Here is a 27,458-nt window from a genome sequence, read left to right as displayed (position 1 = left end):
TACTTCTACATTTATTTATTCGATTGTTGAAAATGTGACCAAGACATTTTTTTCAATGATTTTTGATTTTTTCATGATCGATATTTAACGAGACTCTGTTTTTTAGAAATTATGAAAGATACGATCATACACTATAAAGAAAAAGATATGGCAAAATTATTATTGTTTTAATACCGATGATATATTATTTCGAACAAGAAAAGAGTATTTAACAGATTAAAATACATACAGAAACTCTATTCAATATTAAGATAAAATTCTAGACAATTTAAAATCTGCATCATAAATATTGAGAAGTAATGTGAATAAAATAATTGATTGTTTTATTATCGATAGTCGTAAATTTCGATTCTTTCACATCGGATTTACAGGTTGCCGCGATTGATACCTTCCGCAATAGAGAGCGAACCGATAAATCGTCTCATCGCGGAGAAGAGTGAGATTTTCTCTGGCTCTCCCGCCCTCCCGTCACGACACCGGTTTGCCGGAGAGGAGGGCATCACGGAAAGGTACACTTGGCGCGGCCGTAGGACTCGGTAAGGCCGAGATCGGCGCGCAGTTTTCTGCCGGCGCTCCGATCTCCGACGAGGATGGAGGGAGAAAAGAGAGAGAGAGAGAGAGAGATAGTGAGCAGCTGGATAGAGCGGTGGCGGAGGTAGAGGTAGAAGTAGACTGACTTTACAATTCAGTCTGGCCGCGACGGTCGTGTAGGACAGGTCGTGTCGTGATTTGTTTGTTGCTTGTGTAACTTGTACTTCGACGTCACGTGCAATTATTTTCGCCACCGTCGCGATTATTCATGGCTAAATTTTACCGCCGATTCGGATTACAATAAACGAGAGGACACACCATTGATTTGAGTTTCACCGTCAGAAAAAGCAGTGTGTTGAATGTCGGTGATCGCTGGCTGGATCTTCTCTGCATATAAGTAAGTCCCTTTTTTTTTTTATGCAAATAACTATGAAATCTCTGATTTTCGATCAATTTTTTTTGAATGCGTTTCTCTCACTCCGCATCATACAAATTTATCGGGAGGATGTGTATCTTATTATATTAATAAAATCGATTAAAAAACGTTAACATATCTGTTAGCTTAAATGTGGTTGCACTTTTTAAAGAATATTTCTATCTTTTCCCCGATCTAAATTATTTTTATGATGCTTCGCATTCTTAATATATATATATATATATATATATATTATTTTATTGTATTATTTCACATATTTGATTCTGAATGCACTGTATTATATTTTTGTAGTTTTTTATTATTTTTAATAAATAAATGTATAATTATTTAACTAGTTAAAATAATATAAATAATATTACACATTCGTGTAATTGTGCGCCGATGGTAACTCACGTGTTTGAAAAAAGAAAGGTGCACTCTGCTAGTATTATTATATGATATTTTCATATCAATCAAGAAACTTCTCTCTCTCTCTCTCTCTCTCTCTCTCTCTCTCTCTCTCTCTCTCTCTCTCCCTCTCTCTCTTTATCTTTCTACCTCTATTTGCTAGTTGTCTAAAGTGCAAATAAAACAGGTTCTTCTTGCTCTCTCTCTCTCTCTCTCTCATACGCGCGCGCGCACACACACACACACGCACACAGAGAGGATTGATTTAGTATTAGCCGAATCTAATTTTCATTGGAAATTGCATGTCCATTGTACACATTGTTCTTTGACCTTTCAGGAAAATTCCATATTTTTTTAAAGAGAATCGATGTATTATTACTAAACGCAATGAATATATGTAATCATCGATGGTCTCACTTATAATTATATTACAAGTAAAATACTGTAAATTAGTGAAATTATATATATATATATATATATATATATATATATATATATATATATATATATATATATATATTTGCTAATGGTTAAATAACTTAAATCTTCTTATTTCCTAAATCAATTTAAAACAAGATCATGCATTTAATGGAATAAAGCAATCAGTGTTATCTATAATATTATATCGCGTGATAATTTTCATGACATTTAAAAATAGATTAAATGTTTAAAAAATTAATTTTTTTATTTTTGAGCGGAGAACTTTTATACAATATATTATTCTATCTTTTAAACAAAAGCATTGTGACCGTGTTGTTTTTTAAATTCTATGTGTTGCTCTTTATGCAAACGCGTTAGTCGCAAAAAGCACTTGAAGAGAGAGACACGTTTATATATACGATGTATAATTATACAGTATACAGTATACAGTCTTTGAGTACGAAAGCATAAATGTATTATATGATTTATGAAGCACTCGAAAACACGATGAGTGCTTAATAATATATATAATATCATATAAATATATAAATAGCTTTTTTCAAAAATATTATTACATAATATATTTTTAAAAATTTTGCATATTAAATATGATTTTAAGACAAACTATCACTATCATATGACAAAAGCTTGCAAAATATTTTAAAGATTATATAATTCTTAAAACGTCAAGCAAATTTATTTAAGTTTATGCTATTTTTTTTTTAATTACAGATTTCAAAGAAAACTTCAAAACTTTTTTTTTAAATTAATTGCAGTATTGATATATGAATACTGCAAAAGAAACGCTAGTAAAACGCAATTTGCACAAAGAGCCATAATTATTCGATATAGAAATAGAGAATGAGTATCAAAGACTTTGTTAATTAAATATATATGTTTGAACGCAGCTATATATATATCGTTGATAACCCATATTTCTATTTAACGCTTGATGGTATAATTAATTCAGGATATATTCATACGTAGAAAAATTATCCCAAGTTCTTTTCTCTCCAGAAATCTGTATGGAATTTATTATTTATATAAGTATTGAATTGATTACTGTCATAAACAATAAGATAAAATCATTATTTTTAATCTTTTCTTTATGTAAAGAGAGAAAAATTAGCGATCACAAAATTTAAATTCGTACACGTAGAATATGCGAGACAAGCGATATTTAATCAAGAAAGACACATTTTTAATAATTACAAATGCATGAGATCGTATATTGATTTTCTTTTCTATATATGAGAGTGGATATCAATAAAAAGATATATTATTACGGATAGAAATATTTTAAATTTACTAATAAACCTAATATATAAAATATGTTTATTTGTATCTTATATGCATATGATGAGAACTCTTCGATGAACTCGCAACTTGTTCGCGAGTGTTTGAGAAACACGCGCGGAAACTTTGATTGCCGACGTGTAAGAGACGCGTTGAGGAAATCGGTAAAAAAAAAAAAAAATGATAGGGAAAGAAAATTATCTAGCGTATCATGTCTGAAATGGCCAAGAATAATTTCGTGACGGAGGTCAAACGCAGATATAAGAGACCGAATAAATCATTGTGACTACTTTCCCATCCGTATTATTTGCGACATTTGCCTTAAGAATGATTCACGAATTCGTCAATGCATTAGGTCATTAGGTGAATAAACACCGTTGTGACAGCTGTTCGTGAGGGATTTTTCGACGAATTATTTTCGTAAGAAGTCTTAATAGACCGACCACATTGTTACAGTGTGATAGAACTGAAGCGTACTAAAGCTCATTAATAATAAAAGAGAGAGAGAGAGAGAGAAAGAGAAGGAGAGAAAAAAAAGAGATGTCTACTGGAGATTCAGAAACTCGATCTTGATCTAAATTAATTTTAGAAAAATATAACTTACATATATAACTGCTATAAAAACTCTTGTCAATTCGATTTACATTATTTCAGATAGTTTTTCTCGATTTCTATTTGAGAGTGATAATCTTTTCAAGAAATTATCAATATTGACAATATCGCTGTTATTATATATTCGATGGATTCGAACTCATTAGTGTTGCAGTGATGCAATATCAATCCGGAAAGATGTAAAGATGTAAATATGGAATAAATCTATAAAACGGGGTCATACACGCGCGACATTTTGCAGTTCAAGATATCATGCTTGATTCAACATTGATATTCATTGCCGCGTTGTCTTGATCACGTGCAAATATAGAATAAGCCGTTTGTTTATTAATATCTTAACCATATCCTTGAACGTTTTCCAATTACTATTTTAGTTTCGATAATCCAATTTTTCCATTAATCTATCACAAATGTAGATCTTTTTGAAACTCATTAAATAGATTGCAGTTATAATAATGACAAGAAATATTTTTATATACATATATTGTGACTAGATATTATCGTAACTATAAATTTCTTTCGCCTCTAATTAACTTTGAACATATATCTATTGTATTTTATATGGAAGATATTTAGTAGAAATATATGAATTAAGGAGAGAAAGATTCTCAAATACGCTAACGGATCGAAGTATAATCTTTTGCGGCAGGTGTCAAGAATTTCTCGCCGTAGAAGTTTTATCTCAGATATATTCGGCAAACCTGTCACGTAGTAGTTTCGAACGAAAACCGACCCGGAAAGTTTTCCGAGAGATTTACCCGGCGCTACCTTTATCGGTCGGGATATCTTTTTCGTCAATGGACTCGTTCAGGTAGAAACCCAGTATCGCAGTTTTGAATGATATGATATATGAATGGAATTTGGGATGGAATTCATAAGATGGAATCTCCTTTCTCTAGAAAGATTACATCGAAACGTCAATTATCGGATTTTATGCTTATGGAATGCCGTTTCGGTTTTTTTTTTTTTTTTTGCATCTTGTACTATATTATATCAACCCTCATCGATGATGTATGATTTTCTTTTATGTCATTTTAATGACCATTGCCATTTTTCCTCGATCGAAGCTCGCGATAATTCATGCTCATTATTACTTTTGTCATTACGTTTATAATTTTTTGCATACTTTAACTGAATTACGATTTTTCTTTGTCTTTTCTCTGAATCGCCCGCGTATTACAAGTTCTTTACATCCTAGTTTTCTCTGTTCTACTTGCTTAGATATTTCACGTTTCGCGCATTTGCGACTGCCCCGAGCTCGACACGATTCTTTATTTGTCATGCGTATTGGTTCTCGTGACAGTAATAGAAATTTGTTACTACAGCTGTATTCTGACATGTACAACGCACAATCGCGTGCAAAGCCGTTCACCTATCCGCGATATTATTGATTTATGCGACGTTTTACGCATAAATCTTTTAGCGCAAATCAACGAAATGTAACGAAAATGAGTAATAAAATATTCGCGGATTATAGTTTTGTAATGTATGATTTTTTTTTCTCGGTAGTAATATGTTTACATGTGAGAGATATTGCACATATATATATATATAAAATATGTATCCAATTTATGTAGCAATGTATACATAAAGCGCGTGAGTATACTAAAAAAGATATATGTATAAGGTAATTGACCGCGATAAAGATACGGCAGCACTCTAGTACCGAGCACGAAATATCCGTCCGGAACTCCACAGTCGTATATTTCTTCTTGGAGTTAGGGGTCGAACGGTATGTTACGTCGGTATGACTCAGAGAGAGTATTTGCAATGTCTAAGTCTTTCATGTCTTTTAAGTTTGAGCCTTCTTTATGGTTCTGTTACGATGCGATGCTATCTACAATGACGTTTCTTTCGGTTGATGAGAGTTGAACGATGGACTCGCTACTAATCGTCGTTTTACGTTGAAAGATTATATTTTTTACATCTCGTTCTTTTTCAATTGACGTTTATGTACCCGTAATATTTACAAAGAGGAGCGTAAAACCGTCATTTAAATTGATGTGTAAATCTTCAGATGAGACGCGAATGAAGTTTAGCGCGTAAAAAGTCAAGAGTGCGACGATATCATGCGTTGTTCTTGGTTTCATCATCTTCATCACGTATACAGGGTGTCCCATTTTAATCTTCTCAGGCAAATATCTCAAAAACCAAGCCCGGAAGAAAAAAATGTTTCAGACAAAAGTTGTTTGGTTTCGAGGGGGCTAGTGAAAAAAAAAATTGTTTTTAAGAAAGTTATTTACAACGTATTTTTTTAAACAATTATTATTATTTTTTTTTTTGGCACTAATTAATTTGTCTCATTATTCTGTACATAAAAGTATTACGGTAAGATTCTCAAAAACTAAATACTTTACGAGATTTTTAATTTTTTATATCAAAATATGTCAGATTAAAATATAAAATAACTCAAAAAGTACTTAATGAAAAAATACTTTATTATAGTGTTTTGGAAAGCTCTCGATGTCAGCTACAAGAATACTAAATAAAAAATGGGGGTTTCTATTTAAGATCTTAAAGTTGATCTTCGCGTGACCTTCAAATGATTTTCCAAGGTCAAATCGTTGTCACCATCTTATGGCTCCCTCGAAACCAAACAACTTTTGTCTAAAACATTTTTCTCTTCCGGGCTTGGTTTTTGAGATATTTGCCTGAGAAGACACCCTGTATAGTTTTATCATTGGCTTTCTCTCTCTCTCTCTCTCTCTCTCTCTCTCTCTCTCTCTCTCCTTCTCTCAGGTTCAAATTATATTCGCCAATTTTTTCCGCATTACGATAAAGATTATTATTAATGATTTACAATATTAATGTAAATCAATACAATAATAATATGTATGATTAAATAGTTGATGCGATGAAGGTCTGCTCGATACTCTGAACCCCCGCAACGAATGATGCATGCGTATAGTTGACGCGCATAATAGCGCACTATCGCAGCGTCCCTTGTTAATACAGATTTATTGCTGAAAGTCTGAGAAGAAAAGGATATTGCTACTTATCATGCGCCGTGCACGTGCGGCTTAAAGTAGCTTTTCTACATATCTAATCATTGTACAGACACAAATGTAACTTGCTAGTAGCAGTGACGCAATTGTCACTCAAGAAAGCGAAAAGGAACTTACAGGTGAAGGGAAGAAGATAAATATAAGTCGAAATAAGAGCAATAATCTGAAAAAATGAAGGATAAAACGATCTAGAAACTATCGATCCTGGAAATTTGTTTAATATTGTATAGCGAAATTATATTTTTAATCGGGATACGAAAAAGAAGGAAATGATAAAAAATATATCGAATAAAATATAATATAAGAATCGAAATAATCACATCTCGACAGATGATAAATAATCGAATAATTTTTATTATTAGACTGCTGCCATAAATGATCGTAATTAATTGCTGAATTAGGTCGAGCGAATCTTTGCTGTTTATCAAACTGGATAGATACTTCGCGCGTTAATTTATCCAACCCTCAAGAAATCATACGCCAAAGAAATATATCTTTGGAAGTTATCTGCGTAATTAATATGTAAGCGATTTATTAACTCATCAGTTTGACGACGAGCTAGTCAATGTTGCTGATGAGACACCATGGATCGAGCATACACAGTGTCTCTTCTCTTCCCTTTTTTTTGCTTATGAATGATTATATACATGTGAATGCATCTCGTTGACAGTCGGAGCGTTCACTGTCGCGATACAGGCGCTTTAACTCTATCCCCTTGATTACGTAAAAATTGAAACTCGTATCTTACACGATCACAAGAGATTTTAATGGTAAATATACTACCGCGTCATTTATACGTCATCCGATGAATGTTAAGTAAAATAAAATCGTTCGTACGCGAGAACAGATAATTTGCTTTTACTGGCAACATACTTATATTAGATCGCTTTCGCAAATTGACTAGCTCACGATTAGATCTACACAGTTGCTACATGTATAAATCGATACGGATCTTGATCGCGCCTCACGTTTATTCTTATAAAGTATGCTTATTCAAAGTATTACGCATAAGAAAGTAGCTTATAGTAGAGTTATATATTTTATATGAGAAAAAGGCATCGATTCCAAATACGTTTAACTTGATATTATGAATGTTGATATAACATTCGAAACGTTGTATTGAATTTTTTTCTCGTGATCACACTGACTATGTACTGTAGCTTAAAAGTGTTAAGATGAAATTGATCACTTGGGTAAAATAAATTTAAGAGTGGAGAAATTATTCATTTTTTTTAATATCAATATTGAATAATGCAATCGATAGAACTTTTATTATCTCCATTTATCGTGTTTTTCATTTATAATTATTTATAATTATAAATAACTCGGTTTTTCTATAATTTATAAATAATTCGGCAAGCTACAAACATTACATTGTCAGTGCAAACTTTATCGAATAAAATTAATCGATATAAATTCCAATAGATGCAAATTATGTATAATATTGTATATACTTTGATTAATTTAAATGACACGAATGTTCTATTAATGCAATTCGATAAGATATGAAATATTATATGCAAGATACAACAAACTCGAAGATAGCGATTTTTTCATTTTCTTATTAATAAACTAATTAATTAATACTAATTAATTCAGACCAATAGATGCGCATGTAACATTTAATGATTGATAAAACAATTGTTACTGTAGCAAATGATACTGTGGTATTCTAATATTTTTTAAAATCATATAATTTACTCCGTATTATCATACGAGCATATTACATATGGATACTTTCTTGCATATAGAGATTTATCTATAACGCAATTTTTTTGCGCACGCGGAATTTATGCTACGCTTCGAAGACCGTATCCATACATTTAGAATATCATTGCCATAAAGTACTGTCTTTATACGAGTACATTCACGCTATTAGCTTCGTACCGATAATAATCTTTCAGGCATTGTAACAGCATGAAATGTTTCGTGTAATAAGAATTTATAAATAATTTGAGTTAAGTTCTAGATGTTAAAATAACTCTCCGTATCGTGCGTATTAAGCTCGCGCATAAATTTATTTCGGAAAATTTCATGAAAACTTGGCCTTTTGAAGGGAAATTTATATAACATCATCAGTGATAAAGCAATATTTTATTCGATCTTCATTCTTCATCTACATCATGCGCTGAATTTCCATGACTCTAGCAGCATGTTTCATTATCTATGATGGATCTGAACCTTGTCGCGGAAGTGACGTTAATATTATACGACAAATTAAGTAAAGTTAATATTGAACAAATCGATACCTCGATCGATCGATATCCCGCTTATTGATAAACCGTTGCAGCTGTGTATGATATATCATATCCGTGTATTTAAATAACAATGATTCATTCAAATAATCATGAAGCTTATCATGTTGATTTAGAAAGATCGAAATTAGAAGAACGAGAAACAAGAAACGAATATTGATCTTGGTGTAAACGTATCCCCGTGCTCCATAATCTTGATGCGTGATTTAATTTTGTGATTATTATATTATGTAGCTGAGTAAGTAAATTTCTTTTCTAAAAAATTCATATAAAATAAATAAATTATTAATAACAATCCAATGACATATATAGCGAAAGTTCAATTAATGAATTATAAAGAGAAAAGAAATTTATCCTGCTCGCAAATCAAATGAAAATCCCAGTCAAATATCAGGGAATAGTACCTTGAGATTGAGCATCCCTGCGCTCTTCGCGCGTATCTTCCTTCGACGCGAACCGCCACCCTTCCTGCCGTATTCACCATTGTGTGAGCACAATGTTTATCGAACCAGTCGTCGTGCATCGTGGTCCGAGGAAAATCACGGAGGGGCCAATGTCCAGTCTGTGCGGTAAAGGACGAGAGAATATTGTCCGACCATATGTTACCGAAAGGTTGGTCAGCTGTTTGTGACGGTCGCGGACAGCAGGGGCTACGATATACACCGATTGGCCATTTATCAATCGTCGTATCGGCTTCATCAAGTTCCGATCGATGCTCAGCGACGTATCTCGGTTCGTTTGAACGGAAAACGTAACAATATTGCTGCCATACAGATGAACATTATTATAGTTCTCCGGGAATAACTCGCGTATCGATATAATCGAGCATCGAGAGAGAATAAACGATTCCATTCGCGTATCAGTCTCATATGATTGTATGTGCGCGATGACCATTACAAAAGCGTATCTCACACTTATTATATTAAATAGCAAGATCATATTTATCACGCCTGATCGTATACACGATTATTATCGTCGAAATTGCCAGGTGTATCCGACTCGGAGAAAGATCCCATCGATAAAAAAAAAAAAAAAAAAAAAATTGAATAAAGTAATCGAGATAAGAAATTTAGAGTTTTCAATTGCAGTATTTGTAGCCGAACACATGATTTCCCATATAACTATAAAATACAAAGGAGATATTACATAGAGACATAGACAGTTAATATTAACCGTTCGAACATTGCTGGAAAGGGGGGGGGGGAGGAAAGAAGAAACAAAATCGTAGCGCTCATCTCGTGAGGCGCGCAGCGATCCGTGTCGGAAGTGACGCACTTTGCCGCGCAATATGATTTATGATAGAGTCGTCTGTATGTGTTTTGAATGGCTCGTTTGAAAATTACACGCCATTCTCGTCGCGTCACGTTGATGCCGATCACTCGGACGTCTTGGAAGTCCTCGCGTGACCCGGCGCCCAACTCCACCGCTGGAGTTTACATCAGTTTACATGACGCGCCGTATACGCAACGCGGCCGAAAGTTCCCGATGCAAAAACGCCACCGCATATCCGTCACTCAACAGCACGATTTTCGGTTAAAATCGTGATTCAGCATTCTAGCCGCGCACGTTTCTCTCCCGCTTTTAATCTTTCTTCGACTCGTGTTGTACTTTCAGGAATTGTAAATTGGTAATAATTTTGTACTCTCCAGACAGTAATTATTTCGAGCGAGTTTGCAAAGATGTATATTTTTACTTTTTAAATAGAGAACATTAATATGCATTACTCGTTAATGATGTCGGATATAATACCAGGTATATAAATATGAAACCGGAATTTTTGTATAGAAAATACACGTTTATTGTATGAAAATGACAAAAAAATATTTTATTCCAAGTATTGCCCATTGCTAGCTATACATTTTTCCCATCTCTCTGACAATTTGTGGATGCCACGCCAAAAAAACTGTTGCTCCTTTGAGGCAAACCAGTCATCGAGCCATTTTCGTACATTTTCGTAAGAAGCGAAGCGTTGCTCGGCAAGTGCGTGTCCCATCCATGCAAATAAGTAGTAATCGGATGGAGCCAAGTCTGGTGAGTAAGCCGCATGCGAAAGTATTTCCCAACTAAACGCCTCAATCGTTTCCTTGACCGGTTTTGCTGTGTGTGATGGTGCATTATCGTGAAGCAAAATCACTTTGCGTTGCCTTTTTTGATATTCTGGTCGTTTTTCACGCAAAGCTTGATTCAAATCGAGTTGTTGTTGCGTTTGAGCGTCATCCTCATCCAACAATGTTTGCAATTCGCTGTCTTTAAACTTTTTCGGTGGTCTTCCACGTTCTTCGTTTCTCACGTCAAAATCGCCACTTTTGAATTTTTTAAACCACTCAAAGCACTGTGATTTACCAAGAGCATGCTCACCGTAAGCTTCGACAAGCATTCGATGTGATTCTGCAGCAGTTTTCTTCAAATGGTAACAGAAAATCAATGCTGTCCGCAAATCGTAGTTTCCAGGCACAAAATTCGACATGTTCAACGCTATTAAAAACTATGCTGTTGTATGAAACTTGTATTGTTGTGAGTTGAAAATCTTGATCAGATGTCAAAACAAGAAAATGGCGCCAATGACGCGGTTTGACGGTAACTACATTGACAGCTAGGGCCAGCTATGGGCAAATTCCGGTTTCATATTTATATACCTGGTACAAAATACATAGTGAATGAATCATTTCTATTCGCTATTTAAGAATCATTCTCAACATTCTATTCTTTATGAAACGATAGTGGTTAATAAGAATTTTAAATAAACAGCATTGTGTATAAGACCTCAATATCTTAAAACTATAATCTGTATTTCTTATAAATAAAATTATGTAGAGTACACAAAGTAACGCGTGAAATCAGATGTACCGATTTTTTTATTGCAGTTTTATATATAATAAGCGTATCTTTTTTAGCATTTAAAAATGTTTGACCAATGTTTGCTCTTGTATGTTGCAATTAGTTACAATTTATTAGATAATATTGACATGATCTCTATTAAAAAATGGTCTATCTGTTATATATTAAAATCATTGAATAGAATGGACTCATTCTCGACCTACGACCTAATATATCGATTATGCGTTGTTGGCAGAAAATCGAGATAAAGGCATAATAAGTATTCGAGTAGCCTCGTTTTCTCGCCGAGAAAGAAAAGACGAGTCTTCATGCAAATCCGTTAACGAGAAACCTTATTGAGCTCGGCGAAGTGGCAACAAAAGTATAAGAAGCCGATTGTCGCTCGAATAATTTCCAAAGACGGAACAATTACCGCTTCCGATGATAAATGCCTTAGGCTAGGCGATCTGCCGATAGAACTGTAATGTTTCTCACATTTCACCGATTATATCTATAATTCGCATCGTTGCTATCATATATATTAAATATGTAAAAGATTGCCGATTATGCAATCTTAAACCGATAGTCTGCGAGAGTATTAAAGTCTCATTGCATGCCGGAGTTTTAAAGACCATTATGAATACTCTGATCTCGCGCACTGTATATTACTACTCTAGACTGTATAATACTACTTTGGGTATACCTTTGGGTTTATTTTCTAGATTTACATATCTTATGCATATAAAAATATTTTCTTCTAAATAAAAGCGCGTGAAAATTTTTGTGTAATTTGCGCAACATTTATTTCTCGCGTAATATTTATATCACGATGAAGTCAATAATTACGTTAATACTTTCAAATGTGCTGATTAACGTCGCTTTGTAGATTAGGTGGAGAATTATATTATTCCTTAACATAAATTTCATGATTTGCATTTCACTGCACTAACGTGTCATTAAAGTTCTGATAATCATCTATCAATTATATCATAGTGAGTTTTATTGAGACGGTATATAATTTCTGCCGTCAGTGGAGCATATGATTTGACCAATATTTGTATCGGTAGGATAGTCCACGGAAAACATGATTAATGACGTACGTGCCATATATTGCTCGCGAAATCCAAAATGCAGGAAATGATCGCATACATGTATTAATTTTATTCTTGAATTTTTAGCATCGCTGAAAATGACAAAGTTATTTATTATTTTATAATTAATTCATGAGCAGAATTTTGATATATTCCGCGGTGATTCAAGCACATCCCTGCGTCCACGATAAATGAGTAAAAACGTTGGTGCGTGTTTTGAGGCAAGTTCTCAGATAGAAAGATAAATATTTCCAAGTTACCTTAAAGAGAGTCATCGTGTTCTATCATTTATCTCCATTCCTTCTCATTCGTTATTTCTTAATTTTTATATTACTTATAATTTTTTACACGTCCCCTTTTAATTAATAATATTATCAACGCATTTATGATTTGTATTCCGTTGATGCTTTATTACCATAGCATCATAATTTAATATAAGCATCTTAAGGTAGCCAAGCAAGTATGCGGCGAGTATATTCGCACAATGAAATCGAGAGAGACAAGCACGCAATAAAGGTTTCCACAGCGAAGGATCCTTAAACGCGCAAGATTTTATACTACATTATCTCAGCAAGGGAATATGTCGTTACGTTTACCATAAATATTTATATTGAAGGATCGTGTCAATAGCTTCAGCGTCAGTCGGTGCATATTAGCGAGAAGGATAAGCTATAACGACGGAAAGGAGGGCGCGTGAGATGAACGGAGAGAGAATATAAGAAAAAAATTGGTCGATGCTCATCGTGTAAGCGGAGAGAGAATTTTCTTAGTACTTGCAAACTTTCGCAAAATATTCTAGCGATTTGACACATCATCCGAAGGTTCAGATATTATAAAAGGAAATCGGATAAATAAACGTTAGACGAGATACTTCGTCATCGTTATGTTCCTTCGAGATGAAGAAACGGCTGAATAATATTTTGAAAGAGCCCCTTGATTCATTCCATGTTCGATTGAATCACCAAATGTTGTTTTAATTAGTGATATTAAAAAAATGTATTTTATACATTACACAAAGATATAAATTCATAACAATATATACGATTAAAGCAAATATCTGGAGTTTGTCCAATAATCTTGACAATTTTTTGTGAATTTATCATTATATAAGAAAACATGCATTATATAAGAGTAAAAAGGTATAATATGTATATAATTCTGAATTTAAATACTATATTACACCCGTATCTTACGATTCGACAAAACAAAAGTTTTCGCGGAAAATAAAATCATTTCTTCCGTTCATCTAAAATTTAATAAACCAATAGAAAAGATAAAAAAATGTTTCCTTCTTCCGTTAATCGTTTAATTATAAAATAGGATAGCAAATAAAACTACAATAATTAATTAAATAATTTTTTTTTAATGCTGAGTTCGGCAATATATTATTTTCAAAAATTTGAGATTATAAATTATAAAAAAAGATCATTTTAAGTATTTTTTTTTAATTATTGGGAATAACAAGTCCGTTAAATCTGTATCTTCTAATAATAGTATTCACTGTGAATTTAATGGAATATCGATACCGATGATAGGAATAAGTTTTAATATTCTACCGTTACTAATATCTGCATAAATTATTCATGCCGAAACATGATATCCTGATATTCATAAATATATCAAGCGACGCGGTAGCGTCGCAACGCCATTATATTATATCCTGATATTCATAAATAGTGATTTAATGAATTTGTCGAATTATTAATATTTTCTTGACAATATAGCTTCATAATATGAAAGAAAGATATATCGTTCTGTGCGTGATGATTGACATTCCGACAATAAGAAAAAAGGTAGAAAATTTAATGGGAAATCGTGTATTTCTTGAATTTAAAAATTATAAGTTAAATAAAGTTTTTCCCAATTTACTTTTTCCATGAGAGCATTATCTTAATGCGCGCCAATTTCGCGTGTCAATTAAAATCGACATTAGGACGGGCGATTCGATCAGCTTGGCCGTCGCGAGAGAAACGATTTCGCGCGAAATTAGACACGTCGGAATCAATTACGCGCTCTTAAAATAATTTACTTTTAAGCGTTCGCTATACGTCCAAACTGTCGGCATGCAGTATCCATTTGTCACGCTGTATAGTCGAACCTGTCCGATATGATAGACAAAAATAAATTCGTAAATTATCTTGAACGTTTCTCGATATCAATCCTTTTTCGAGTTTTTCTTCGGGGAGTCTATAAATATTGATAGGCTAAACTAACGAGAGAAACGAACTGCACTCTTTATAAATATATCAAATTCGATAACAAATCTAAATTAATGAGCATGGAATCAAGCATATTATATATATTCATTATTTAATATTGAATATATATATAAAGGCATTCACAAAATCTTTTGCATATTAAATCAATCGCATAATATTTACGATCTTAATTTTTGTAACCTTGGAATTATGATATCGGTAACAAAGATATTGAGATACCAATAATTTTCGAATTATAATCAATTGAAAATCAATTTCATCCTTCAGTTAATTTGATTGGGATTTTAATTTTAATTTAATATCAAATATTGAGTCAAATATTGCGATTGAGTTTAGTAAATATTATACGCCTTCTCTATATTTTGAATTTTTTCTTTAAACCTCTACATTATTACGAACATTTAACAGTACAGTTATGATCAAAACGAAAGCATTCTGTCGATTAAATCTTCCATATCTTACAATCAGTGACTATGCTGTCAAAAAAGAGAATAAATAAATTGATGTAACTTAAATGTCCCGCATCTCGAGTTACATCGCTTTACCGAGTTAAAAAGGAGCCAGGGAAGACACAAATATTGGGATTGAACTGGTAACTCGTGAGAGAGCTAGTTTTACGTTCTCAAGTATCAGCTGCAGAATGCACGTCAGAGCTCTTCGTACGCGGTTCAACACGCGATTCCTTGTAAATAGCATTGTGCAAACAGAGTTCCGAGAATGACGATACTAAATGTTTTGTCACGTGCGCGCGATGATAATTATAGTGCCGATTCATTGCTGTGAGAATGATGAGTGAGAATAGACTATTCTCATCTATAGTTTATATCTTATTTATGTTAATATATCTATATATCTAATATATCTTTTTTCCCGGCATTGCGTTTAACAATAAGAATAAATTATCTGCAAATAGAGAAACCCGTAAATAATTTTATGATTTACATAATTTATGACGATGTTAGCGCGCAATCTGTGCTTCGTATATCACAAAGAATGAAAGTAACGTAACGTTTATAGAAAATTATCATCTATGAGAAACGTGTGATAAAAATTATTTTATTGATCTGAACGTATGATCAGAATATTATAATCACAACAGAATGAATATGCGATCAATTATAAAAAAGTATAAATTGTATAATACGAAGATATAAATAAAAATTATCACAATCGCTATGCAACTTAAGCTACAAGACTCTTGATCTAGTATTGACACACATTTTAGCGTTAAATGCCATGTAATTTTTGCAACGTTTGTGTAAAAGATAATTTTTTTTTTTTTTTTTTTACACAAAGAGATTATACGAGATATCTTCCGTATATAAACAATTTTATATCTATCTTCTTATATAAATAAATTTATCTGCGATTTTATATTTTTATTTTGAATTTCTTTTAAAATGAAAGATAAAACTACAAATATTAAATATATCTATGGTATTTTAGTGTATAACAAAGCTATTACGTTCTTATCGCAGTTCTACTTATGACATATCACTCTATTGATTTAAAATAAAAGATATATTCCATTTCAAAGCAATTCGATATTTTTATCATAGCATATTAAAATAAAAAATGAGACTTTATTCCTTTACCTTTATTATTCTCGCGTGAATCAGCAAGACGCGCATAAACCGTTTTCTTCTCCATTCTTCTTCGTTTGCGGCTCGTTCAATCGCCGAGAAGATATTCGCATTTAAACTATTATTTTTTTCGCGTCGAATGCGTTACGCGAGATCAAGAAATTACGGATTACGTATGTCCGTTAAGCAGATGCGAAGGTAAAATTTCCGAGATATAATATCAGCAATATACGAGAATGTTCATGAATGTGCGCGTCCCAATAAAATGATAGTCACCAACGAAAACGAAAAACGTATTTCCTCGGTACTGATTTACAGCGAATCCAATTGCTATACGCGCCGCAAGAAAGCGCGCGGGACACATGCGAGCGGAAAAGTGACTTAAGTGGATAGCAATTGCTTTAATTGCGATCGAGAATTTTGCCTGTCGGACGGTACACGATAGCTCGCGATTATTATCACGCGATTAACAACCGGTCGTGCCGCCTCGAGCTTCCCGTTTCCCGCGATATGTATATTTCGTGCACTGTAATTCCGTAATACGAGATGAGATAATCGCAAGGAGAAAAATTTCCTTAATTATGCGCGATGATTGTTGATCTCGGATGAAAAGCGAGGAGGATATTTGTTTCCAGCTCGTTTCAATAATTATCGCTGTTAGTAAAACGGCAGTATACGATTACAGGTTTAATTTCTTGCATTCTTCCTCTGAATCGGTGCCAAAAATAGCTTCAATACGCTTTGTTTCGGAGAGGTAAAAATATAAACTTATTAGTAAAAAATAGCGACTATTTCTTAAATAAAATATGATGACATTATTTAATTAATGTAGTAAATGGCATTTTGATCATTTCTAATTAATATATTACTATGTATATAAGCACCAAAAAAGATTATTACTTAATATATGACAGAATTAGTATATATAATTTTTGTTTGCTAGCTCAATTTTCAGTCCTTAATAAATAATCATAAGAAATTATAAGATAACTTCAATACACTTTGGCGCAAAAAAGAACTGTAATGTTTTTCCCCTTTTTAAAAAGGGAAACGCGCTAAAAATAAGCACTGTCGGTCAATATTTTATTGCAAGTGAAGAAACATAAATGGCATTTAATATATCCCGTCTCAAGCAAGGGAAGTAATTAACGAGTTGCGACCACGAGTCGCGGCGATCCTTTTTAGCGCTTAGCTATCTTATCTGTTACAGCCAATTCTTAAGATCTTTTTTTTTTTTCAAGTTTTATTTTTTGCGATAGCTTCCTGAAACTCGCTTCATTTTATTGCTCCATGTGGCATCAGGGATATTTTGCAAAACATTTAGAAAAAGCGCAATTTCGAATCAATTTTATCAACCCTTGATGGATTAATCCCCGTGTCGTTACATCGGGTCAAAGCTCAAACGAACTGACAGCTGAGCTATGTACGGTTCATTAAGAGCGGCCGTACCATAGGCAATCAAGAATGTAGCCGAGATGAAAATAAAAGTTTGTTCATTTACAAATATCACAGTACGAATAGATCAATCATTGATGATGAAATCAGAGAACCTGGATGTTGACTATTACCTGCCGAGGGGAAAAAAATATATAAAATTGAGCGAGTAAAGTAAAGAAAAGGATAGGACGAAGATTCTGCATGATAAATATATGTATAAAGCGATATGTATAAACGGTTTTCCATATCGGTATTTTTTTGCTCCAACGGATTTAATTTCTCGGCCGAGATCTAGCAATTAGCTGAATACAAATAAATGCGTAAACCATTTTTTCTTTTTTTTTTTTCTTATAAAGTTTCAGGCGCAATCGTGGCGCTCGTGAAATACGACTTTCCATTAAATGATACCGAGTTATTTTTTATCTAAGCATTTGATTTTCTTTTTTGCACATTTATTTTATGATGTTTTATTAAAAAACACACAAATTGGTGCCAACGCTCAATTCTCTGTTTATTGTAATGTAAAATTTTTAACGTCAAACTCGCTCTTACGATAAAAACAGATCGTCGTTACCGTTTTCACATCGTGTCTCTGTAGGTGAACATTGTGAGAAATTGTGACCGCAAACCGCTACATTAACTAAAGTGCACAAGCTATCGCCAGTGCTGACATGGCATTAATGTTCGTGGCATGTCATTTCCCGTTTGAGATTTTTTTAAAACTTCTATCCTCTCTTGGATATCCGATTTAATTAACATCAATCGTTTCAACGTTTCATATGAACATTTTACCCTAATAACTACTTCTTTATAGCGTCGATAAATTTTATGCAATGATTACAATTAAACGTCAAAACAATTAACATGAGTAAGGTTGCGACCATTAAATTTGTAAAAACAAATTTTTATATATTTTTACAATACCATGAACAATCAATGTTCGATGATATTTTTATGATTTAATAAAGAATTCTAAGAAACACTTATGCCTTGTTTATCACAAGCGCGTTTATCTAAATTATATAATTATATAGTCAAGATTGTGTATTCAATTCGATCTGTCTCTCAATTTCACCGCTACCGTTGTTCTATAATTCAAAAGATATTTGTAAGATATTTAAAAACATTCTTATTGTAAGTACACATTTCGAAAAAAATTTTGACACAAACTTGATATCTGGAATTTCATTTTTGCAATTGTCAGCAAATTAGGCACGTGTCTTTCTCGAAATCGTTTGCGTTATCATTTTATACTTGATTATCCTTTCTTCTCCGTTTGTTTCGTCGTTTCTATCGACATCGTTAAAAAATTCTATTAAACTAAATCCGTGATACTCTGAAACTATGTCGAAACTGTAATTTACGATATATATGAATAATGTGCAGAAAATAAACATGCGATAAACAGTTTAAAAAAATTATTTATCATCGCCATTTCTTTTAAAGATTTAATCGTCGTGTTATTTAATTAACGGGAATGACTACATAATTATTACATACACAAAAAAAAATTATCGAAGTTATAAAAATAAAACTCGCAAGAGATGATATATGTAAATAATTATAAAATCTTTTCACGACAGTTATATAATCAACGTTAATATTTTATCATTTGACATCCTTTTATAAAAGGCTTTCATTACGGATGAGATATATGCAAATGAGATCCTTCTTTTCATGTGCGTTATAAGAAAATCTTAATTAAAGAAAATTTATATATTGTCAGATAGAGAATACATGCGGAGTAGAGAAAAGGTATAATAAATATAATTGTGTCTATAATTTTCGCAATTAGAGACAGGCGGCAGATATATCTGAAAATTATCCTAAAATTGCAATTTTATCAAATATAGAAATTATTATTTTTTTTTTTAAATATTGTATAATGAGTTTTTCGTTCGAAACGATCGATGATTAGAATTACGATCCACAGATTTGCATATACATGCGCCAAATGCTTTTATTGAAACGCATTTTATCTTTGCGGGAATAACACGAAGATCATTAATGGTTAGCGGTTAAAGTTGTTTCGCTGAATGCGCATATTCATACCTTAATGTCGGACTCGACAAATGAAAGAGCGAAGAAGCATTTCGCGATATACATATAAGCGATTTGAAGAGCGTACCATATCGCGTGGGTTGATAAAGCCGATGCCGCCAAGCAGTCTGGCCGTGTCTCCCCGCCCCCCCCCGCCTTCCCCCCCCCCAGTGTCTCCCTGGCGTTTCCCAACGAGAGAGTCACTTTTATCTCTCTATCTCTTCACTCTGAATCGTCTGCCGACTCTTTTCTTCCCGTTTTACGTCATCTTCTCAGATATGAAACGCGATGCTACATATTCGTGTTTATATTATATCGTCTTCGTCATTAATTATGCGCGACCGATTAATCCCTTCGTATGATAAATTTGTGCTTTTGATCGATTAAAAAAATGATGCAAAAAACGCGTATTTCCTTCGTTAGAATCTTATCATTAAAAAACTTTGCGTTAAAAAAAAAAATATTTTTTCTTCTTATAATAATTCATTAAAAAGTATCTAATCTTGCAATGTCAATAATTTCTGTAATAATAAAATTTTACAAGTATCTATAGTACGATAGTATGAACAATACCAAATATAATTCTTCTTATCTATAAGTATCAATTTATTTTCATAATCATATATAATTTTTTTTTTTTTTTTCCCCTTAATTAAATTCATTACTTGAAAAAGATGTTCTTTGCTTCTTTAAAGCCTCGAAAAATCTTGGAGTTGTGAATTCTATGAAATAATCTATTATTGATAATAAAATATAAATTTGATTGTAATTTGGTTATAATATCCACATATTTATAAAACTATACAGAGACAGAGAGAGAGAGAGAGAGAGAGAGAGAGAGAGAGAGAGAGAATTTCTACATTTTAATAAACGTTATAAATGTATCTCATAAAGATCGCGAGCGTTATTCTCTCACGCGAAATTTCAAAACTTTCTAAATTGTTATCATCCAACTCATGGATGAACGCGCTGCGGAATCCATTGGATCGTTAAACTGACTGATAAAACTGTCACGAGAGATATTTCGGTGTACTCTCTTTCTGTGTCCTTACCATTCTCGTATCTCGTAATTTCTAAACTTATCTTATTTGTGGCTCTTGATGTTCGTTGCAGGAAGTGGGAACGAGGGATGGACTGCTATTCTTTTCCCCTTTCCTCATCATTCCCTTCCTTTTATCACATTCTTCCCGCGAGCGGAGCGCGTTCATTCATTCGGGGTCCTCGAGATCCCATTCGGGATCTAGCGATCTTCATCTCTCTCTCATAGTTGTCGAGGCGATCCGCGCTCTTCTCTCGGGAAGAGATCTTTCCCTCGAAATCTCCGATCTCTCGATCGAACAATAACCGCCCACACGTCCGTCGTGGCATCGTGTAGGTATGCAGTGCCCTCCTCGTTCCTCATTTTCACGCTTCGCGGACAAGTCGTCTCGGCATGGCTTCGACGCGCCTTTTATCCTCACGCTTCGCTCTTTGTCATCGCCCGCGACTTTAGTCTTATTGTATTGATGAAGGAAAGCTGTGTTGTCAACAGCTGTTGTTCAGAAGTATAGACAACCACAAATTGCCTCGAGAGCAATATCTTCAATCGAGATTAGGATCTTCAATGATTGTCAGCTCTTTGTTTATGATATTAATAGAACAATTTGCTGTATTTATAACGTATTTAATAGTGAAGGAAAGGGAACATGGTGTCTATTTAAAATTGGAAAATTAAAAATTTGTCGACAAATTTTTCAAAGTGAACAGTATCTTTTTTAAACATATTTATATAAATTTTTCTCTCTCTCTCTCTCTCTCTCTCTCTCTCTAAATACTATGAAGTTTATTATCGAAAGTTTCACGCGTTACTCGATCACAATTGATTAACTAAAAGTCCTTCTAGTTTAGAAAGAATACTTTATACGTATAGCTTTAAGTTTCTCGCACAATAATTTCAAATTTACTATACAAGCATACAAGCATTTCAGTAGATGTTGATGATTTTTGCATTCTTGTTTTCTTACGGTTTGTTCCTTATCTGCGGCGCGTATCGCTTAGTACGAATTGTACAATACAAAACGGTCGAGAGATGAAAATTTATGTATAGCGATATATGTATATCTCGTCTGACCGGTTCGTATAATTAGTCGAGGAAATGTGTGTTATCAAAGCGGACGCAGGAAACAGTCATCACATCACATCGTCAATGCACACCATGCAGATATACATAGATATACAATGCGAGGCAGGAAACATTTCTTGCGTTAAATTTGCCCAATCCGGTGTGCTCGTTACGAATGTCAAATGTATTTTTTACGGTTACAGCCACATTGCAATGAAAACGAGATTGGTACTTTCTATATATATCGTCAGTGAACTAAAAAACGAAAATATCAAATAAAATATTAATAAGTGTAAGGAATATATGTGAATTTTTAAATAAGTAACCTTTTTATCAAATAACGTGGATTGTATAGAATAATTTGAAAATGATTTCATGTTCACTTTCTATTGTAGATATGATTGCATAAATTAGCAAATATATAAAAAACGCAATGTTATCAATGATAAATAATCTGATTTTCCGAATGATCTTTCACATACACGATGTGAGCATATAATAACAAATACAGTTCACACATCGGTTACGAGACTTCTTCTTCTCTCTCTCTATTTTTCCTTCTTTAGTTTGCTATTTCAATTTCCACAAAAAGTGTTTAAAAGATTTCTGCGTCCAATGATATTTCGCATCTATACATATATAACTATATATACTATGTCGTAAATCTCTCAGCGTCTGTTATTGATAACAGAAAATTCGAAATTTTTTCACGAGATTTATTACGATATTAAGAGATATTAATAACAGAGTTGCGCTACATTTTTAAACGCACGAAATGAAATTTAAAGATAACGAACGGATGCATCTTAATGTCGTATAGATATACATACGTATAATACGTATATGGTAGATACACGCGCATTGCGAAAGGTTTATGGTACACGTGTGTGCTCGTTACATTATCTGATTGTGCTAAATTCAGCGCGCGTTCGTTCCTACTATTCTATCCAGGAAGTGACGTCAGATATCGCGCAGCATATGTAAACCAAACGCCCCATTAGAATTTACCACGTGTCAACACGAGCTCTCCGCTTTTATTCCTTTAAAATCATTTACCATAATGTGGAAATAGATACTAATTGATCTTCGCCAAATCCATTGATTTAATTCATGGTCCCATATATTATTCTCATCACAAATCGGAAGAGACTTAATTTTTTATATTCTTCGCACTATTAATATCGGATCAATAAATGGGTCTTGTTTCGAGAGAGGCTATTATCTACTCGAGGAATTCATCAAAATAAAGAATTAAAGCGCGGGAATGCGAATATCCGATAGAGATATAAATGATAGTGTAGAAAAGTAGAGCGTTTGCACGCGATGATCGGAACTAGTCGTTATGCTACATTGGGACGACAAGCTGCACAGCTGATTGTCAACGTTGAATTTTTTATATACCTTCCGGAGGTAGTAGTGTCAATAACAATCTCACATAAACAATCATGTAGTCTTCGGAGTATTCTTTCATGACAAATCAAAGACAATTCAAGACTTAAACGGGAAAATATTGTACATACACACATACAGGAGGGAAAGAAGAAAGATAAATTACGCGAGAAAAGAAAGAGAGATGTAAAATCGAGATAATCTACGAGTTGTAATGGTTAAATTTTAATTTTTGACATCACATATTATTATTAATGTTGCTGCATAATTGATGGAAATAAAAGATAAAATCGAGAGAAAAAAAAGAGAGAGAGAGAGATGTCTACAAGAAGGGAGAATCTCTTAAGTTGTAATATATGTACTATGCAGAGAGTTAAACGTCAGTACTTTAACATCGTATTAATGAAATGATCTGTCTGGCTGTTATCGATTCAAGAGCCGATGCCGGGTGTCTAAAGAGGGAAACGTGATCGTCCGATGACGAAGAGATTGCGAGAAAAATCGCATAGCCCTCAGTTGCACGTGCGTGCGCGCAATAATCGCGCGCGTTTACTGACTTGTTATTTGCACGACCGACGATCGTTCAACCACAGCATGTCTCGATATCATAGAGACTACGCGTCGTCGATCGAGAATCTTGAGAGACAAGAGTCTCGTACATCGAGGAACGTTGATGCTAGCAAAAGAAATCCGCACTAAATGTAGATAATATACGGGGGAGCGATTATTTAAACAAGAGTTCAAAAAATAATTTAAGATGCTTTAAACTAAAACAGATTTCGCGAACTAGATAAAAAGATTCCGAGAAAATGATTACTGTGTAGTCGATGCACACCTAGAGAGAAGATTGAAGTTCATACTATAGATTTTATTTATTGATTATTAATATAATTAAAGCGATATATCTCTATTTTAAATATTTCACACATCACATATGCACAAATCACATATGCGATTTTTATTATTATTAGGTGTACAACTTTGCTTCCGCCGTTTTCCTATAGATGGCTTTAGCGGTAAGTAGTGGTCGAAATAAATAGATCATAGACGTCATGCAACAAACTTGGGCATCTGTCAACATAACCCCATAAAAACATTAGTCGATTTGTGTCTGCGTCATAAAGTTATTCTCGATTGAAAATGTCAGTTTACGAGCCAAATTCTCGTCATTTGCGGGAGATTTTAATTTTCTGCCTCAATATGAAGAAATCTGCGGCTGAGGCTCATCGAATGCTCTCAAATACTTATGGCGAAGCCGCTATTAGCGAAAGAACGTGTCGTGAGTGGTTTCAACGCTTCAAGAACGGTGATTTTCACGTCGAAGACCGGCATAGCGGTGGAAGAGAGAAGGTTTTCGAAGATGCAGAATTGGAGGCATTACTTAATGAAGACTCGAGTCAAAGTCAAAAAGAATTGGCACGATCATTGGGAGTGGACAATACTTTGAATCATAAATGTATAACCAGTTTTTTACAATAAAGCCTCGAATTTCGGGAAGAAAACGGCGGAAGCAAAGTTGTACACCTAATAATATAAAAAAATTTGATTAAAAATTTAATCTTCCCTGATTCTGTAATATTTAGTCTATTCGCGAAGAGACTGTATTATTTTAATTTCTGAAAGCTATAAAATCTTCTCTAGACGATTTTATAGATAGATCGAAAAGAAATTTTCTTACGCTACCCACGCACCCGCCGGACTTTTAGACGATTTAAATGAGCGTTCGCTTCCTCAAAGCATTCGACCTACACTCGATCACGTAAATGTGTCGCGTTACGGGTTAATACGCAAAATATGCATATGTAACATCTGTGTAATCTGCAACCCACTCGGTCGTATATAGCCGTATACGGTCGAATGGTCGCCACCCGAGGCAATTTCCGATATACCTTGAATAAATTACATCGACGAAGAAAATGGATAAGGTGGTGGGCAAGCTATAAAACGGAGCTATTAATCGAATTCGAACAAGATATCTCTCGAGCTCTTTATTTTCTGTCAAATCGTGTAAAATATTACTCGGACACAAGCGTGTTCAAATTATACATACGATAGTCAATTTTGGTGTTACATTTTCACATCTGTTCCTGATATCGAAGCAACAATATATATTTTTATTTATAAGAAATAATTTATATAACTTCTAGTATGTAATAATAATTTATCTTCTATCAATATTCTTTTTGGTGTAATTCAAGTAACGTCTTCTGTCTCAGTACTTGAACACTTGAAATTTATTTGCGCGAGGGAAGGGCGCTTAGATTTTTTATTAATACGCAACATCCGTTACGTTTCACCCACATTTATGTCCGTTTCGGCATAAATTATTATAATCTTCCTGATGAAGTGACGCAGAAAATCGTTTTGGAAGATCGTCTTGTAACACGATAGTCGAATAATCAATTGTAACGTGGGCATGTAACCATTAATGTGTTGAAACCGAATCTGTCGCAACTTAGAAAAGCGATACATTAATCTACCCGTGACGGATGCGCGTGGGAATTTATATGGGGTGGATTCGATATATGATATCTCTTATGATGCGAAGTAAGGGTAATCATTTGGATCATTGTTTGTTTAAAAAATTCTTTTAGATCTGAATGCTACTATTAATCGATAACGTTATTACAAAACTATTTGTAATTGCTATTTTGTGATTAAATATCGACATAGTTATATTTAATCCTACTCATCGTTGTATTCATCATATGTAATATAGTTATATTCATCATATGAAAAGTAAGAGCGTTAGTGGAAGAATTTTTTTAACAATAAAATAATAGAATAAAAAAATATAATATGACGTTAAAAGATTCTTTAATACAGATCTCTTTGTTATAAGTATTTTTATAGATATATTTATTTTTAATTACTACTAAATGGGATTATTCTGACAAAGAATAATATCGTTTAAAAAAAAATAGAGATCCATCTGGGGTGACTCTTGTATCTTACTGATGGTCATTGTCTTAGACACTATAAGGGTTTAAAATAATTTCGCGATATGATGCAGCATCTTAAACAATCTCTCCGAACAATAGTAAGTAATCGCACAGATGTGGCATCTCTGAAAAGTTTTGTAAAATAGAAATATATGCGATACGAGAAATGAAATAGGAGAAGTTTGTAATGTATTGTGCAAAAGAGTGGATATTCGAGGAATAGAAGAAGATGACATGAAAAGTACTGCAATTTTCGCGAATAATACTCTTCCCTAACATCCTCCCGAATCGTGGAAACACTCCATTCAGTATACCGTACGTTTGCTTGCCGTGCAACCGTCTGCGTCCATATTTGACTGTCAACGAGAACACGCTCTAACATTCTTCCGTCTATTCAATCCGATCAAGCTCGCGTTCGCTCTCGTATCGTTCAATTTTCTCTTTTAGCTTCTACATAGATATTTTTCAAAATACCATGTTACTCGAAGCACTCAGATTTTCTTACGCGTCTCACGCACAATCGATAAACGTAGTTAATAGCCTCTCATCACTGATAATAAAAAAAATCCACAGTAAACTTCATCGTAGTACTGTTTGTGAAATCTTTTTATCGGTATTCTGGCCACGAGAAACCAACGGGAAATTTATAACCGTAAAAATTGCTATTCCAAGAAAGATAAATTAGCAGAAATAATGTAAGAGTTTACACAATTAGGGTAATAAATATATAATAAGTTGGATTTTATTATAAATAGTTTCGAGAATTTATACCGCGCAAGTTTATCATAAAATTAAAATAATTGATGATCGCATAATTTGTGTGAATATTTGGATGTATATCAGAATTTTAGAATCTTCGAGAATAAGATTCTAAAATTCTGATATATATTCAAATAC

The 27,458-nt window shown here is 33.3% G+C and overlaps 1 protein-coding gene across 2 annotated transcripts in view; it reads left to right on the top strand.

Annotated features, from left to right (window-relative positions):
* Positions 1-559: 559 nt before the first annotated feature.
* Positions 560-27,458, top strand: part of Sulf1 (Extracellular sulfatase Sulf1) — a 58,912-nt gene continuing 32,013 nt past the window's right edge. For both annotated transcript variants that reach the window (XM_070301375.1, XM_070301374.1), the window contains exon 1: positions 560-928. The gene's annotated coding sequence lies outside the window, so the exon portion shown is untranslated. The remainder of the gene's footprint in view (positions 929-27,458) is intronic.

Source organism: Polyergus mexicanus, unplaced genomic scaffold (genome assembly GCF_030449975.1).
Source record: "Polyergus mexicanus isolate NDT 795.1 unplaced genomic scaffold, iyPolMexi1.0 SCAF_9, whole genome shotgun sequence".
Lineage (NCBI taxonomy): Eukaryota > Metazoa > Arthropoda > Insecta > Hymenoptera > Formicidae > Polyergus > Polyergus mexicanus.
This window is presented reverse-complemented; position numbering and strand designations above follow the sequence as displayed.